Source organism: Rhea pennata, chromosome 12 (genome assembly GCF_028389875.1).
Source record: "Rhea pennata isolate bPtePen1 chromosome 12, bPtePen1.pri, whole genome shotgun sequence".
NCBI lineage: Eukaryota > Metazoa > Chordata > Aves > Rheiformes > Rheidae > Rhea > Rhea pennata.
This window is the reverse complement of record NC_084674.1, coordinates 2,189,660-2,207,778: the sequence shown is the minus strand read 5'-3', so window position 1 is coordinate 2,207,778 and position 18,119 is coordinate 2,189,660. Positions and strand designations below refer to the sequence as shown.

The window sequence follows — 18,119 nt, the reverse complement described above, 5'->3', positions numbered from 1 at the left end:
CCGCTGGCGGCCAGGGGACTCCTGCAGGTAAGGCTCTCGCTCTTCCCACCACAGAAACGAGCGAGTGGGCAAGAGGTTGGTCTGTTAATAACAGAGCAAGTAATTCCTCCTCTGATAGAGGAGAGCCCTGGTGCCCCCAGAGCGCTCTGCAGGTTTTGATGCTCCAGATGTTCTGCGTATTTTAGGCTTGCCATCCTATGTGAGAGTTTAAAACTGCTCTAGTGTGAAGTACTGAGTGCTCGGGAGTGTTTGCTGATTATTTGTATTGAGTTAAGATGTAGCAGGAACTACCTGGTACCATTAATCATTTTTAATCTGATAAATGTGTACAACTGTCTGAACAGGGTGGGTCTCGCTACTGTAGGTCATCACAAAATGTCAAATCGACTACATCCACAGGGGGAAGGGAATCCGGGCTAAGCTTGTGCCGGGGATCTCAGGGTGGTTTTGCGATTTCCTAATCACACGAGGTTTCCATAACGTGTCCTAGTAAATCAGTCTTCCTCACCTCTCCAGCCGCTGGCTCCTAGCAAGGTTTGCATAGGAAACGTGACAGATGTGACTGCTGTCAAGAGTTGTGCAATAAAAGGAGCAGGATTTCATTTTCTCTGAACAGCGGAGACACGTCTGACTCATTTCTTCCCTTCATTCCATTCGGGAATAAACAGACATTCACGGCTCTGCCAGCCTCCTGGTTTCTCTCCAGTCAGGTGAGAGGGAGGAGGTTCTGCATGGTGGTAATGGATGAAGGCAGGAGCTTCAAGAAGGCCACCTGTACAAGGTGCAAATACACAATACTGCTCAGCCTTTGCCTAAAGAAGGCAAAATATGGGGGCCTTCAGTGGGAAGTACAAGCCCTGATCTGTGTGAAAATCAGCCTTACACTGTTTTACTGATGTTTTCACATGTGGTTGCCATTTCCCAGTGGATGTGGTGAGATGCAAAAAGTGATACTTTTCTTTTCTCCTGTGATACAGCTGCGAACACCATGATTGAAGTGAAGCAAAACCACCTCCTTGACGTTAGAAGTACGGCCTGGGGCAGGTGGCTGCTGCTGCTGGGTTATTTAACCGTGCGGACAAGGCGAGTTTGCCGGGTGGCTGAGAGAGGGTTAATGTGGTCAGTTCTTTCCCTTCCCTGCTGAGTGTCTTGGGTGTAGTCTGTAATAACTTCTGGGGAAGAGGAAGGCTGCTCTCTCTTTCCTCCCATCCGTCAACAAACACATGCCATTCTCTTCTGGAAACTTGTTACTACAGTGAAACAACATGCGTAACAGCTCCTAGGTATTTCACTTTTTTCTTGCTTTATTTGTTTCTTAAGGCCACCAACAGTTTGTATTCTCTGCCTCTGCCCCCTAAAATTCCTTCGTCACGCTTAACTGTTTGGTAACATTTGTTTCTGTAAATGCTAGAAGTGTTGTTGCTTTACAGTGCAGTTTGTCATTCTGCTCTTGTGCCTGTCTCCTCAACAGCCCCCTGAATCGGCTAGTGAAGTCAGCTTGGTCCTTTAGTCCTTTGATTCCCTCCCCGCCTTCTTGGCTTGCTTTGTCGTGGCTGTGACAGGACAGGAATGGAGAAACCCTCTCGTGCTTTGTAGAGTTTTTGACCCTGCAACTACTGAAGTTAATGCTTGCGTAAGGGATTTCCAATTTTGACTGAGAGCCTGTGCACTACGTCAGTTGTAATAGGTCTCAAGGAAGCTATATGAGGAATCTGTATTTAAATGCCACATTTATTTTCTACAGAAGCTGCATAGCTCTTGAAGTAAAAAAAAAAAAAAAAAAAAAAAAAAAAATTATTCACAACCTGTGGACTCTAAGTTAAAAAAAAAAATCTGGAATCAGAATCTGTAATTTTATCCTTAGTTTCTGTAAGTTACCCTTCAGTGTCAGGACCTCAGAGGTTAAGTGACATCTCTTGAGACATTATAAGATACGGGTTGCTACCCTCCATCTCTGCGGGGGATGGGGTTTTTTTTCTTTTTTTTGGTAGCAGTATTTCTTAGAGACGTCAGAACTGTCAACTGACACGAAATCCTTTAAAAGTGGTGAGTCTGGTGTGTCCTGTTAAGTCAGTGGAATAGCTATGAATATCAAAAGATAACTTCAGGGAACAAAGCCAGAGGTTCAGAGGAAAGCAAAAGGGATTATGAGATTTGGAAAACGTGACTCATTAGGAATTGAAATTGTGTAGTCAGGAAAAGAGGACTGAGAAAGGAAATAAGCTTTCCAATATATTATCAGAGAGAACACGACGACAATTTGTTCTTAATGTTCACTGAGGATATAAGGAGAAGAAACAACTCAGTTTAGAGCCTGGGAGATTTAGGTCCTACACTGCAGAAAATGTCTTGACTGTGAGAACACTTCCCTGACCTCCAATAAAATTAATGATTCAGTGACCCTTGCAGATGGGAGTCAGTTTAAGAATTAGATTAAAACTTAGATTAAAACAGAGTTTCTACCTCTGTCTTGCATGCATCTGACATTTTTTAGTCTGGAAAAATATTTTTTAAGCAGAATTCCTGCATTTTAAAGTCTAGGAATATGATTAGTTTGTCTTTTTAAACGAGAACTTTCGTTTTAAGGTGAAAATGAAAGTGACCTTCAGAAGAGGAAGGAACAAAAAGAATCTACCAATTTTACTAATAATGGAAAGTCCTAGAGGGGAAGGATCTCCGTTTATTTTTCAATTTGCATGAATGGCTGAATCTGTGGATGAGGATTTTCTTCACTAATGAAGCAGGTGACATGCTAATCAAGGCAATGCAAATAACTTCAGAAAGCACAGCTGTAACGCTGTGGTCCTAAGACTGTTACAATGACAAATTCTAGCCTTGTCCTCAATTTTACAGCAAATTGGCACAGGGCAGGACAAAGGAGCCCGGATTACAGTCTACATGCTCGTGGCAGGGACTCTCAATGGGACGTGTGTGATGGATACCTCGTTACATAATGGAGTCCTGATTGATACTTTGTCAGGGAAGTCATAATATAGCTCCCTATAACAATTCAACTTGTCTCCCAGAATGGGAAATGCTCCTACACACAGACTTAATAGGTTTTTTAAATTGCCCATTGTATTTCTGAACAAGAGAAACTTATTTGGAGTACTTTCCCTTTTACGTTTTCAACATAAGCATCTGAAGACGTTGCCATGTGTATTCTTTGTACTCCTGCAGACCTACTTACAATTTCTTGTCAGGCAGCTACATGATAGCCCAAAGCGAGGTGTTAAAATGATGCCTACGAAGTCTATCAATGCAAAAATACCCGAAGTGCTGCTTTCAGGTAGCTGCTGCTGTAGGCACACAGAGTTGTCATAAGCTTAATGATGAATGTTTGGGGGGGCTCTTTGTTTTAACTGGGGGCCACCTTATTTTGAGCGTACATGACTGGATTTGCAAATGCTGTGGTGGAAGTCCAGTCTTAAACTGTGAGTTTCCTGACTCCAAACAGTTAACAGCGTAACCTTTATGTTTAACATGGCGTATTTGCTTTTACAAACAGACTGACTCCATGTTGTTAGTCTTTTAACTTAGTCAGTAGATGATGTTGATATTTGGAGTAAAACCAGGACAATTACTCCACTAATGTGAAGCTGCCATTTTAACTGTAAGATAAGTGGTAACTTCAAGAGAAGTGCAGTACTTCTGCATCTAATTTTTTATTTATTACCTTTTCAACCTTCTTCCAGACTAAACATTTTAATTTGAATGTCAAAACCACCCACAAGTAAACTGAATTGTCCCATCCAGTACGCTAACGTTGATTTGTTTTTAGTAACCAGCAAGGATGCTGGAAAACCCCTCTAAAGATTTCATTTTTCACAAAAAGTACCAAAAACTCCACCAGTTTTGCATCACAAAGTAGTGGTTAAAGTAAAGGTTTGAGTAAAGCAGCATGTCTGTGGTTTTTGTGGGTGGATGCATCTCGGAATGACTCTTAATCAGTCAGAGGGGAGATCTGCATGTCATCTCTGCATATGACAAGCAAAATCTACAGTGACAAATATCTTTCCAATATGAGGCTACGTTGTGAGCTACATAGCTTTATTACCATCCATAGCAGTTATCTTGTCAGCACATTGCCTATAAACCCACTTTTTTTTTTTTTCTTTCTTCTTATTTTTGGGCAGAGTTTAGAACCAACCAAGACAAATCAAGGGAGGAAGGACAAATACAGAGCAGTGCTCTGAAGGTACTAAAGGTACAATCAAACACCACAGCCGACATGCTTGCTCATACAGAAATTTGACTATGCTATGCATACAGGAGAGGCCACAACAAGTAGTTGTATTAGTCCAGCTAGCCCACTTGTGGTGTGCTCCAGTGATTATTTAGGATGCTTCTGTACTGCAGTTACATGTGTGAGTGGGACTCTTGGAAGTTAAATTATACAAAGCTAGAAGGAAAAATATGATAGGAACAACTCTTCATCAAATCAAAGTAACAGGAGAGCAAAATAAAGGGAAACTTGAATACAGTTGCAGTTGGAATCACAACTAGAAAACTTTTCTGAAAGCAAATGAATGCCAATTGATTTAAACCTTAACAGCTCACAGGAAAATGGACAAAACCTATAGTGGTTTTGTCAAGTGTGTTATGAGTCTGTAGTTGCAGAGTGTGGGGCACAGTCACCCGGCTGTGACGCCGCTGGAAGCCTTAGCTTCAGCTCGTCTCCGTGCTCAGCCTGTCTCTTCTTCCCTGCACTCAGTTCTTGGTGGGGAAAAATAGAAAAGGTTTTCCCAATGCAACATGGGAAAAACTTCAGAAATTTCAAAAATAATCATGAGATGGGAAAACCACCCTGTGCCTAGCTGAAGTCACAATCCCAGGATGCATTTATTGTCTGTGTGAAAACAAGCTGACAACTGGATAAATTGCCTTAAGCCAGGTGCTTCCCCAGGAGCACTGCAGAGCAGGAACAGCCTGAATTATTTCAAGTCAGCCTTTTCATCCAGAAGAGCTATCATCCTTCAGAGTCTTCTCTTTAGCTTTCTCTCACCCATTATTCCTCCTCTGCTGTCTGTCTGTTCTCACCCTGGCACTCAGTCCTTGATTTTTTTTTTTTTTTTCCTCCCCTGCTTCTCTCTTGTCTCATTTAGGAAATGACTTTGCAGCTCTTGCTTGCACAGAGTACTTCCTTTGCCTGGAAATGGTACTCAGTCCTAAGGGAAAGAGTAGAATCTAAGCCTGTTTACTGGTGTTTTTTGAAACTATGGTTTTGTTTTCATTTTCCATCTCTAGCATTAAGTAAATATACAGAGCACTGAATGTGAAAACAGCAAGGAGTGGAATTTCTATATCTGCTCCGTGTATTTCAGTGTGACTCTTAAAAGAGTGGAGATGGTATGTTGTGATTTACATTTCACTTGTGTCCATAATACTGTTTTTACACAACAGAGACTGAAACAGAATCTGTTAACTCTGTAAGAAACTTGCACTTATGAATGACAGGAACAAAACAGTCCATATTTAAATTACAGTAAAGAAAATTGTATTCCCTCAGTGTTATCATATCTGAAAGTGGTTTTGTCTCTATTTGTGCACCATGTGAGTTTTCATAGTGATTTAATCACAGGATGATTCATTATGCATAAACCAGAAGAATCATTATAATCAAGCAGCACAACTTACCTGCATGAAACAAACTAAAGAACATCGCCCGGTGATTCCAGTGTCCAGTCCTGTAACTGGTGGGTCAACTGCCCCACATTTTCAAGAACAGCTTCCGGTTATGGTAAATTTAGTGCAGACCTTTGTAATATGTCCCAGTGACTAACTGCCCTTACTCATAATTGATACTTTACTTCTGGTCTTTAGTTTAGATTTTTGCAACCACTGAATCTTATTGTATCTGTATTCTAGCACTGAAGGTCAGCTCACTGGCTTAGTAGGAGGTTTTTGCACAGAGCAATTTGGATTGTGTCCACTTAGATCTAGAGCTGGCAAGAGAATTAGGCTACCTAAACTTAAAGGCACATCCTCAAAAACCCTGAGTCACCCTGAAGATACCCCAAAACTACAGCTACTATCTGTCGCTGGAAAAAGCTAGGATTACAGCTGAGGAAAAACCTCAGTGCCTAAAAGCTATGTATCGCAGAAGTGTAAGTGTTTGAAGTGGTGGCAACCTGTGTCAGGTGTGTAACTCCTCGTGCAGTACACAGTGACCGCAGCATTTGGCTCGGAGTCTAAAATGAGCAGTGTACAAATTAGCTGGTGCCCTGAAAGAGACATGGTAGGAGAGGAGGAAAGAATAGTCTGCAGGAAAATGCTGCTGATGGGCTCATCTTAAATGTGCTCTTAAATATCCCATCTGCTGTGCCAGAGAGTTTTTCTCCTGAAGGCATGTGTTTGTGATTGGTAAAAAGGGCCCATTCTTTTCTTCTAAAATTAAGAAATGGGATGAGGAGTACAAGTAAATAGTGACTGATTAATGGAAATGTTGGGAAGAGAGACTGAAATAGAGGTTCTTTGCAGTGCCTTTGATGTCAACACCATTGTAGCTACTTTTCATTTTCCTAGCGGCCCAATGAAGACTTTCTGCACAGAGCCAGTGTTAACAGGAGCAACACAGAGCATACTCGGTATATTCAGCTTGCAAGGTGGGAGACATGGCTTGCACCACCTCAGCTAAGAAAGTCTTTCATTTTCCAAGCAAATGCCCTAACAACTCATCTACTACATTACCAGTGAGAAATCACCATCAAAACTTTCTTCTTGTGCTCTACTGGCACCTCTGAAATGCAAGTGGCAGGGAAGGTTTGGTGTGCCCAAGACTGCCTGAAGGCTCAAGACCCACAGGGGCCTTAGATGAAACCCTGGGCACGTTAACAAGGCACAATGCGAGGTGCTTAGCAAAATATTACAGAAACCACCGACATGCCTACAGCATTTCAGCAAATACAGGGTGAGGTATCAGCTGAGTGGGGATTCATGTAAGAATTTTCATAATTAGTCAAACCAAACACCTATGTCATGCAGAGCCCTCTCTCTGGCAACAATCAGTAGAAAAAAGAGCTACCTGATCATACACTGAGACTTGGGAGCCCTTCTGGCTGCTTAATAATTCCCCCAGTTCCTAAATACCTATTTATTGCCATACTTGGGATAAGCTATGTTTTGACAGTACTTAACTGCATGCAAGATGCGAGGCACTAAGCCCCTCAATCCTGCCTTGACTTTGGGAGCCAACCAAGTACATGTTTTTAGAGAAGAGATGATCAGGACTGTTTAAAATGCAAAGGCACCCAGGGTAGCCCTGAGCAGGGGCTGAGGTCTCTAGACATGCAGGTGTTTCAGGCCCAAATCTTGCTTCGGATCATATCTTGCACCTTCCAAATAAATATTTCCACAACTAGATTAAGGAAGATGCGACTTTTTCCTCTTGAAACTGTTCTGTTTTGCATCTAATAGCATTTACTGGACTGAAGGGAGAGACAACAGTATCATTAACACTCTGCTAGGAAGCAGATCTGAGCACAGTTGCTATTTTAGTGAATACTTAATAGAAATAACTATTGTCTGGAGCAGGCACTGAAAGTAAGGTCTCTATACCCCAGAGCAGAGTGTTAACAATCTTCTCACTTGAGAGATAATTAAATATTATATGATACAAAGGAGTACGCATACAAGAAACAATGAAAGAGCCCCATCTCCAGGATATTTGATAGCTTGATGTTTAGAGTTTTCACCAAGAAAACCTAGATTAAAATCTTTGGCGTGAATGCACGCTGCATCTGGCTCTCACTTCTGGGTGCTCTAGCACCTAGGCAGCTGTGTAGCTCTGTGCTGCTGCTCAGTGTGAGTTGTGATTTATTAGCTATCGTGCCTCTGAACAGTGCTCCGAGTTGGGAACCTAGCATGAAGTAAAGCTGCACAGAGCCCGATGCCTGCTCAGGAAAGGCTACCCCCTTCTCTTTTCAGCACACTGACTAGCTACCGCAGAGTGCTCTGTTCCCCACGATACCTGCCGTGGCACCTGTACACAACCACCTGCCTCTTCCCGTTCACTCCTGAGAAAGCTGAGACCCTGAACTCATGGCTTGATTTGGTGCTAACAAATAATAACTGAAATGCTCACATTTGTTGTTACCTCAGTCCTTTTGTGGGTCTAATCCTCAGTCTAGACTTTTTGCAAGTCTACTACTCCATCTTACAGGACAGCAGGGCAAAGCTTCGCTCCCTACACTATCTTTGTCCTAATTCTGAGTGATCTGAATTGTAAAGCAACAGGGAATCATAGAATCATAGAATGGTAAGGTTGGAAGGGACCCCTGGAGATCACCTAGTCCAACCCTCAGCATAGCCCATACGGGGATTGAACCCCTGACCTTGGCTGATTACATGCTGTAAAATACCCATTGTGCAAGCCCTAATGTATCTCATAGCCTCTTTCTCTTTAGGAGAGCAAGACTACTCAGCCTGTGCCAAAAATGAATTTTATAAAGTAGAACAATAAATAGGCAGAACATTAAATTTTCCTGAACCAAATAAGCAGGGGTGGTGCATGAAATCGTGCAGCAGCAAGCTGGGCAGCCAGAGTGAATCAGGAGAACCAGTGACAACATGGAGGAGGAAAGCCCTTTTGGCAGTGTGCCCTGATCAGGAAGAATGCCTTTCACATGCATTCCAGCAGCATCCTACCCACCCGTCCTGACAAAACCTTTCAGTCAATAATGAATAACAGTGGGAAGCCAATGACCAAAATGCTTCATCTGGCAGCTCAGCTGTCTCATCTGGGGTGAATATTAAACACGCTATCTGAAAATGAACTGCTCTTGAATTTCTCTAGTTACCACATTTTGGCTTGCGTGGGTTAGACCCGTGATTGAAGCGTATCATGTACGAATAGGAAGTATGTATGATGCATAATCATATATTAATAGGAGAGAAGTATAAAGTTGTCCTCCCCAGAAAGGAAAAGCACCTGTTTTCAGTTCTAAATGCACTCTGAGTACATAGGTCAGCTGCTAATAAGAACTAAGGGCACGAGAGAATCTGGCCCCTTCAAAAGCTACCCCAGTACACAAGCCATTACATTCCCCTTCTCTATTAGTAGGTTAAATTCAGCTGCCTCCCCCTGCTGAGCTGCTTATGCTGCGCACAGCTGCTGACCTGACTGTTAACCTTTGCATATCATGTTTAATATAAGTGCAGAATGACTGATACCTATAAATTATTGTACTTATGTTACCTTCATCCATTATTAAATGGTCTTTGGAACATGCTTCATTTTTAACCCCAAATCAACCCATTAATCCTGCATAAATTAATGTATGATAATCTTCTAACATGTATATTGATAAGCGCCCGTAAGCATTATGATATGTTACGAAAGAAGAGGGCCTTTTCTGCTCTGTTCTTACTATTAAAACGCCAGGCCTGGCCGACATGGGACAGCGAAGCTGTAACACGCTGCAGGGCTGTCCCTCTGCAGCAACGCTGACTGTAAAGGTTAAGCCTGCCACAGACTATTGTACCCAGCGGCCCTGCTTGGCTGGTCTTTGCAGTCTAATTGCCGCTGACCCTGTGACAATGAGGTAATGTCTCTGACTCGGGTCAGATAAATACTACTCATTTTAGAACCACCAGACACGTTACTGAAAAACAGATAGGAAACAACCGAAAGTCCCATGATCAGTAGAACATAAACTCTACTTACAACTATTATTCCAGTCCTTAATTTGAATGCCCACATTTTTTTTCTGACTGCTGTTCATTAACGTATATATGAAGTCTCAGAACTTGGTCAGCCTTCCGCTAGGAATGCTTCACCTCTCTCACGTTTTGCTTTCGATGGACTCAGACCATATGTGTTCACTGTAATTAAGAGAAAAAGGTCAGAAAACTGTCAGTAGAATCCACTATGAGTGGAAGGATATAATACTTAAGAAAAAACACAGCTGAAGATTATTCACAAAGAGATTTTTAAATCCTGACAACTTTTGGACTATGTGTTGCTTAAACCACCAAAAGAAGCAAGACAAAGGTTTAAGCAAGAGCTCAAGCAAGTTTCTCGGTTTGTTTTCTCATAGGGATTAACAACTAGCAGCCCTCACTGACGTTACAGGGAGCTGCTGAAGCGCCACCGAAACCCAGAAATGAAGTCCTGGCCTTGCCAGGCTGCTGGCAGTATTCTGACTGTCGCCAGCATGGCCACGGTGCCCTCCCTCTACCCACCTCTGCTCGGCGACAACCAGCATCTTTGAAGATCAATGACCTAGTAACACCACAATGACATGATTTTGCATCTCTTTTGAAACCAAGCAGAACGCCAGTCTGAAAAAGCAGAGTTCTAGCACTACGAACGCAGGCCTGAGGACTGTGGCGGCAACACTAGTCCTCAGTGCACGTACATCATCTAAGGCCTCACCACAGAGCTGATCTCAGTGTCCCTGTTTGTAAAGAGGTCACTCTGCTCGCAAAGCAAGACAAGAAAGGTGAATTGCAGTGAAAGTGAAAAGCTGTTTTTCTGGAATAGTAAAGCAGCATTTCCTAAGCAGCTTTACCTTCCTAACAGAATTATTCACACCTATTCCCTAATTACACCCATGTCACACTGGCGTAACTGCACTGCTTCCCATTCTGCAGGTATGCTCAAGCCCTTTCCTCAGGCTGGCAAAAGTTGGGAATAAGATAAACCCTACTTGGGAACCATACAGTCTATGTGTTATTTTACAGTTAAATTAGAACCTTTGTAGAATGAAACAAAAAAATACTTAAAAAAATAAATCCAGAATAACTTTAAAAAGAACTTTTCAGTGATACATTCTTATTTTACATAAAATAAACACTATGTTTCTAGCTGCATTTGCTACTCTTCTAACTTTTTACTTGCTGATCTACTTTTGTTACAGCTTTAAGAATTTTGGAACTACACTTTAAGAGCTTGAAAGATACTGTGATTAAAAACACTCTGTTCCTTACCTGATATTTACAGTAATTTTGGAATTTAAGTGTTTGATTTAAATTCTTAATCAGAGCTTCTGACATAATGTCCCCTTTGTGCTCACCGTGACATTCCACGCAGAGCTCAGAAGCTGTGGGGTGGCTTTTTTCTTTCCCACATTTTAATTTGCAGATCATATTTAAAAGCAGCTTGTTTTTTAAACTCCAGCCATAACTCAACAGCATTAATTTGCATCGGTGTGACACTTTGCATACAGGCTTCATAGAAGCTATTTAAATAGAAAATGGTCAGGTATTTTGTAGACCTTCTCTGACCTTCTCCTATACTTCTGTACTACCAAGATTCTTTTTTTGCACTTTTTTTGGTGGGAAGGGGGAATCCTGGCTTAGAATGTGAGGATATAAACTTTTGCTATATTTCTCCACGTTATCACAACCTCTCTACACAAGCACTATTGTTATTTGGGGCTGTCTCTTGCACTAGCAAAAAAATTTCCAATGCAACGAGGCACAACTGATTCACCTTTTGTGCATTGAACAGACTTTTATCAGTTTGTCATGTATAGAAGCCAAAAGGTCTAGAGGAGATCTATGTTCTTGTGCACACATCAAGCATTTCTTGCTCTGTTTTTCTACCATTGTTGACTATTAGTTATTCCTTTGGTTGGAAAGATGGTGGTTACCCATACAGAAGCAGGTGTTGAACTTCAAAGCACAAGCTGGAGCCAAAGTGTGCTAGTTCTGCTTTTCATCCTCGTAGGTAAGCCTCTATTGCAGGAGTTGACAATTCTAGTCCCCAAAACTTGTATACTCTAAAAATCTGGCTACCAAATGGAAGGACTGGTGCAAAAAATTTAAATGCATTTGGAAAAGCCATTGATACTTGTAGTGACTATTTGCTAAAATATTTTAAAAGAAAACTTTAAAATAAGTAGCCTCATGTAGTGCTAAACTTCCTTTTCCACACTAGGCATTTAAGATCTTTTCTGAAAAAGCAGCTTTCTTAAATGCAAGCATTAATTGCCTACAGTAATAATAATCAAAATAAATGCAGCCTTACCAGCCCTATTTATTTTACTTACATTCATTTCTAAACAAGTCAAGAAGGTTTTTATATATACCAAGGCAACACCAAGTAGCAAGTTTAGACACTTGCCAACCCTCAAAAGCTCCTATTACCTATCAAGGCCAAGCAGGATGCAAGAAGGAAATCCCAAGATCAGCCCCCTCCAAGTCTTCATTTATTAATCTGACACAGGAAACCTGCCCATGTGAAAAAAATTGTTTTAGTACTCTGGTAATTATTTTGAATGGGAAAAACAGAGAGCAACAATCTCCTTAAAACCCCTTGACATCCCAATCATATGAAAATACTTAAATGGCAGAAAATTAATGTGCTGTTTGCTTCATTTGATTCTCATTAAAGATTATCTTCTTATTTATTACTGGAGCAAACATGAACACATTTAAACTACACTAATGTTTTAAAAAACTATAGTTTCTAATGCATTTGTTATACACTGTCAATGTTAAAAGAGGTTTAAGTGAGAGATCAGTATATATTATGCATATCAAAAAGAGATAAAACAACTTTTTTGTAGGATTATATTGAGGAGATAAAACACCTACAGCAGATAAGGGGCGAACAGATTCAGAACTGCCAAGCTTCTTTTTTAAGGAAAACAGGACACTTCATTGATGAAGCAATAGTGCTAAACTACAGATTTCTGCTGGACCAAGGTAATGCATCAATTGGGGCAGAACAAGCATTTACAACTGGTACAGATTGTAACTAACGGACATTGGCGCATGTTATGACACTTTGAGCTTAAATCTCCCAGTAGGTTTGAGGTATACCAACCCTACTATCTTGCAGTATTCGGCCTCAGTCTGGAAAATCGCATCATCTTTGCCTAGCCGGAGTCCAGTGGATCAGGTAGACTTCGAAGTAAATGCAATTCTGCACTGCTACGTAGTCAAGAGCAGGGTAACGGCCTAAGAAACTGTCCCCTTCTATGCACAAGTTAGAAACTTTCAAGTAAAATATTAAATGCAGAATATTAAGTATCTAAGCACGAGTATTTGTTGCTGACAAGGGGGACCCCACTGATCTTTTTTTTCTTTTATTGTGGGAAGCAGAACTTTGCAATTACAGGGATAACATCTGAGGATTGTGCAAGGGCATGTCCAGCCCGCCGCGGAAAGGCCGAGGCCTCGCGCGTCGCTCGGCGTTAAGGGCCTGCAGCACCTCTCGAGACGGCGGGGCCGGGCCCGGGCGGCTGCAACAGGCCGGCACCCGCAGCAGGAGCGCCGACCTGCTCCCCCCACCCGCCTTTTTTTAATATATATATACACATACACACACACCAGACTGCGCATATCCTGGCGCCAAAACGCCCCTTCACACGTGCACCCGGCGGGGGGGGGGGGAGGCGTTAGCCCAGTCCAGCTCTTTTTCTTGCCGCTTCCCCCCCGACGGACACACCCGAAAAGGCCGAATCTGTCCCCGCTTTCGGCGTGTCCCGCCGCGGGCGGGGCGCGGGGCTCCCGGCCCGGGCAGGCCGCCGCCGCGGGGCCGGGCCCGTCCTGGAAAGCCCCGCCAGGAGCGGTAAGGAGGGGGGCAGGAAGGCCGCGGGCCGGGCCGGCCCCGCGGGCGGGGGAGGCGCTGGCCGCCGGCCCGGGCGGTGACGGGCCTTGGCGGCGCGCCCGGCCCCGTGCGACTCGCCCCCGCGCGCCAACGGCCGCGCCAACGGCCGGACCCGCCGTGACGGGCGGCGGCGGCGGCGCCGCGCACGTTGCGCTGCGCCGCGGGGGCGGGGCCGGCGCGCGACCCCCTCCGCTCCCCCCCTGCCGCCGCCGCCGCCGCCGCCGCCGCCGCCGCCGCCCCGTCCCTGCACCGCGGCCCGCGCGTGCGGCCGCGCACGTCCCGCCGGGCGGGGCGGGGCGGGGCGGGGCGGGAGGCGGTTCCCGGCGGCGCCGCCTGCGCTTCGCCCTCAGGCCTCGCCGCGGGGGCCGCAACGCGCGTTCAAAGCCTCCCGGATCCCCCCCGCCGCCCCCTCTCCGCTCGGCGGGGCGCCGCGCTCCCGGTCGGGGCGTTCGCAGGAGCGCTCTGCTGTGCCGCGGGACCCGCGCCGCCCTCCGACTGCCGCCGTGTCGCCTCCCCGCGCCGCGCGACGCCACGCGATGCCCCACGGCGCCCCGTGACGGCACACAGCCCCACATGGCGCCCCACAGCACCACAGGACGCCGCATGGCACACCACGGCGCCCCGCAACGCCTCATGGCACCCCAAGGCGCCCCGTGACGGCACACAGCCCCACATGGCGCCCCACAGCACCCCGCAACGCCTCATGGCACCCCCAAGGGGCCCCGTGACGGCACACAGCCCCACATGGCGCCCCACAGCACCACAGGACGCCCCACAGCACCCCGCAACGCCTCATGGCACCCCCAAGGGGCCCCGTGACGGCACACAGCCCCACATGGCGCCCCACAGCACCACAGGACGCCCCACAGCACCCCGCAACGCCTCATGGCACCCCCAAGGGGCCCCGTGACGGCACACAGCCCCACATGGCGCCCCACAGCACCACAGGACGCCCCACAGCACCCCGCAACGCCTCATGGCACCCCCAAGGGGCCCCGTGACGGCACACAGCCCCACATGGCGCCCCACAGCACCACAGGACGCCCCACAGCACCCCGCAACGCCTCATGGCACCCCCAAGGGGCCCCGTGACGGCACACAGCCCCACATGGCGCCCCACAGCACCACAGGACGCCCCACAGCACCCCGCAACGCCTCATGGCACCCCCAAGGGGCCCCGTGACGGCACACAGCCCCACATGGCGCCCCACAGCACCACAGGATGCCCCACGGCGCCCCGCAACGCCTCATGGCACCCCAAGGCGCCCCGTGACGGCACACAGCCCCACATGGTGCCCCACAGCACCACAGGACGCCCCACGGCGCCCCACGGTGCCCCGCAACGCCTCATGGCACCCCAAGGCGCCCCGTGACGGCACACAGCCCCACATGGCGCCCCACAGGACACCCCACAGCGCCCCACGGCACCCCACAACGGCACGCGATGCCCCGCGGTGCCAGGCGGCATGCAGCACACTCCCGGCGCGTGCTTGCGCCTCGCCTTGTAACCTGTCCACATTTCAGCTGATTCGTCGGCAGGGCGGCAGCGCTCGCCCGTCCCTCCCCAGTCAGATTTCAGGTTACAAGCCCAAAGCCTAGTGACGTTAGACATTTCTTTTTTTCCATAGAAAAAATTTCTGGAATTGCTTAGCAGGGATAAAAGATTCCTCCTCCTATTCTGTGGTTGAAAGAAACAGACTTTTCAAAGTTAAAATCAACTGAAAACTGGATTTTTGCTGTGGAAAGTGTTGAGCAATTTTATAATAGGCATACCATTCCTGCCTGGAATATTCATGGAAATAGCAGGGGCAGGGTGGTGTACTAAAGATGTGTGCTGGTTACTGAGATAAATGTCTGGAAAGAAAGTTCAGTCTGGGTGGTTTCTGTGTCATAAGAAATCTTAATAACAGGCACCATCTAAGAAACTGCATAGGTTGTGGATTAGTGAACAGTGAGTTCAGAGTCCACGTGAAAACGCTTCTGCTATGGAAGCAGTGCTTATGCGATCACTTTGCCTATATGTACGTGTTTTTTCAAGTAACTTTGATTACCGGCTGATACCGGCCAGATTTTACCAAGCCACCTTCATCAAAAGTGCAGAATTACATTCCAGTAAAATAGGTAGCTAAAAGAGGAGGGAGATGATAAAACTGTCCCAACTGTGGAAGAAGTAGCAGCGTTACAGTAGCAGTTATAGTGCAGCATTGCGTTACTTTATAGGCATGAGTATGTTTGTGTGTGAGAGGAAGGGAAAGAAGGACCGGGTGACCTCAAAGTGCTTACCTGCATGAAGAACTTAGGAACGGCGCTCACACAGCTATCAGTTTCCTAAGTTCATAAGAAGATAGACTTCATTAGTTCCAGGGGTCACTTACCTGCTCATCAGAAAACAAAAAATGCATTTAATAAATAATAATAAAAAAAAAACATGAAGGCTCATACTCCACTGAAACATGTGCTTCAGTAACCCCACTGCACTGAAAAATAGGTTAAATTAATCTAAGGTATAACTACTGACAGAGAGCAGCTGAATTAAAACAGAGAATTATACTGATTGAACCTGTCTGAGAGCCAAACTCTAAAATTATAGAGAAACTGCTAGCTTGAATATGTGAGCCTTAATTTTACTGGAACTGTTTGAGTAGAGGAGCATATTCACAGAGTGCCCTGCTGGGTTGTGTGGCTGCAAGCTGGTAGGGCAGGCGCGCAGCAGCCTTCCTGTCGCTGGGCTAACTAACTGGAGCGAGGACCCGGCACAGACGGCAGCGCTGGGCGTTTGCCGAAGGTCTCGCAAAGCCGCGCAGTGTGACACACCGCTCTGGGGATCTTCCTGGGAGACGAAGCACGGAGGCTGGCCAGAGGCATGCTGGCCTTTCCAAACCAACCACCAGTTACAGCAGTCAGTATGTCAAAGGAAAAGCTACATACTGAGAGACTCCTCCCCAAACTAAACCTTAGACTTAGTTTTCCCAGTAGTCTACTAAAATTGCTGCTTAAAGCTAACACGGATGCGTACATGTGCTTCTGTCCACGTTTCATCACTGTGGTTGGCTATCAGTTGGTGTTCGGTGTCTCTCCTCAGCTAGACAAAACTGTCAGAGAACAAGTTACAGAGATCAGCTCCAGGTTGGCCTGCAGGGCAGGCAGGTCTGCAAATATATTACAGTCTGAGTATGATGGAGATAATACGCAACCTTGATGCAACCGTGTCTTTTGGTATGACAGATGCAGCCACTTCTCTGTGTCCAGCTATGGAGAATCTTGTTTGGGAAAAGTTGCACCCTTCAAAAGTCTGTCTTGTAGCAAATGTCTTAAGTTTGATGCAAAATTGCATGCTCTTTACTATTAATTAGTGTAGCTCATGTACCAAAATAAATCTGACAGGCAACTGGCTTGCTAATATGAGCAGTTAAGTATGGGAGGGGGTTAGTTTTATCAGAATTTATTTGTAAAATTGCAGAATATTTTATGAAACTTGTTTCACGTTGTTGAGATGATTGATACTTTTGTAGAGAAAAGCCATGGAAATCTTTTTTGTTGTTTCTTGGCTCAAAAACCATACACATCTCTAGTGTGAAGGACTTCATTTGGCTACTCCTTTTCACTCGCTATTTTTTACGCTGTGAACCGTTCACCACAGAGACCTCCGTGTGGCTGCTCTCCTCTAGGAACTTCCCCAGTAGGTCAGATGAACGATACAGGAAAGCCGTTCAAAATATAGCTGTTTCTTAAGAACACAGTGAAAAAAATCAGTCAAGATCAGAGAAAAATTATCCATCCTTGACCCATAAAGTCTACAAATGCTGTAGCTCCATAGTTGCTATTGTCCCTAGAGTAGCAGGGAAGTTGTGTGAAGTGTTGAGATGCCACAGAAATATTTTTTTTGATTTCTGCACCAGCTGATGCTCCTCTCCTCAGGAATAGGGCATCTTGGCCTGATTCGCGTCTTTTCCTTCCATCCTCTGAGACCTATGTGTTGATGAAGTTTTGTAGGAAATTCAGCAAGCTATTTCTTGGACGTGATTTAAAAGAAAGTATGTTGCTGGGAATATTATACTTGCGTATCAATCTGAAGATAATTTTGAAGAGATAGGTCACCCATAAAGCGTTATTGAGTCATTTCTGTGCAGCAGTTGAGAAATGGGAGTAATTGGTGAAATAAAGCATAGACTACAGCTCTTGTAAAACATTCTGCAAAGTAAATTGTTAGCAAATAGAATAAATTCTTGAGGGTTTGGACACGGGCATTATGCAGGTCATGGACATACCAGAGAACACACCATGAAGAGGACTACAAAACTACTGTTGGAATTAGATCAATATTGACCTACATGGAAAAAGGGAAAGGAGAACGAGATAGCTGTTATATGAAAGGAAGCAGAGAAACCAGGAGAGAGAGAGAAGCAGGCAGTCGTGTGGATTGGGATTAGGTTGTTCAGAAAAAGAAAACTTCATCTAGTGAGAATCATAAAAGGTTGTAAAATCTAAGAGTCTAAGGAAGGGCTTTAATAAATATTAACCAGCTTGCACGCTCTTAAAGGCTAAATAAAAGGCTGTTGGT

General features: G+C 45.2%; 1 long non-coding RNA gene across 1 annotated transcript; it reads right to left on the bottom strand.

The window, feature by feature from the left end:
* Window positions 1-364: 364 nt before the first annotated feature.
* Window positions 365-12,158, bottom strand: LOC134145776 (uncharacterized). The gene is made up of 3 exons (XR_009959684.1): window positions 12,091-12,158; window positions 9,665-9,822; window positions 365-772 (listed from the first exon to the last, which is right to left on the bottom strand). It is a non-coding gene; the product is annotated as an uncharacterized LOC134145776 (long non-coding RNA).
* Between the last annotated feature and the right edge of the window lie 5,961 nt (window positions 12,159-18,119).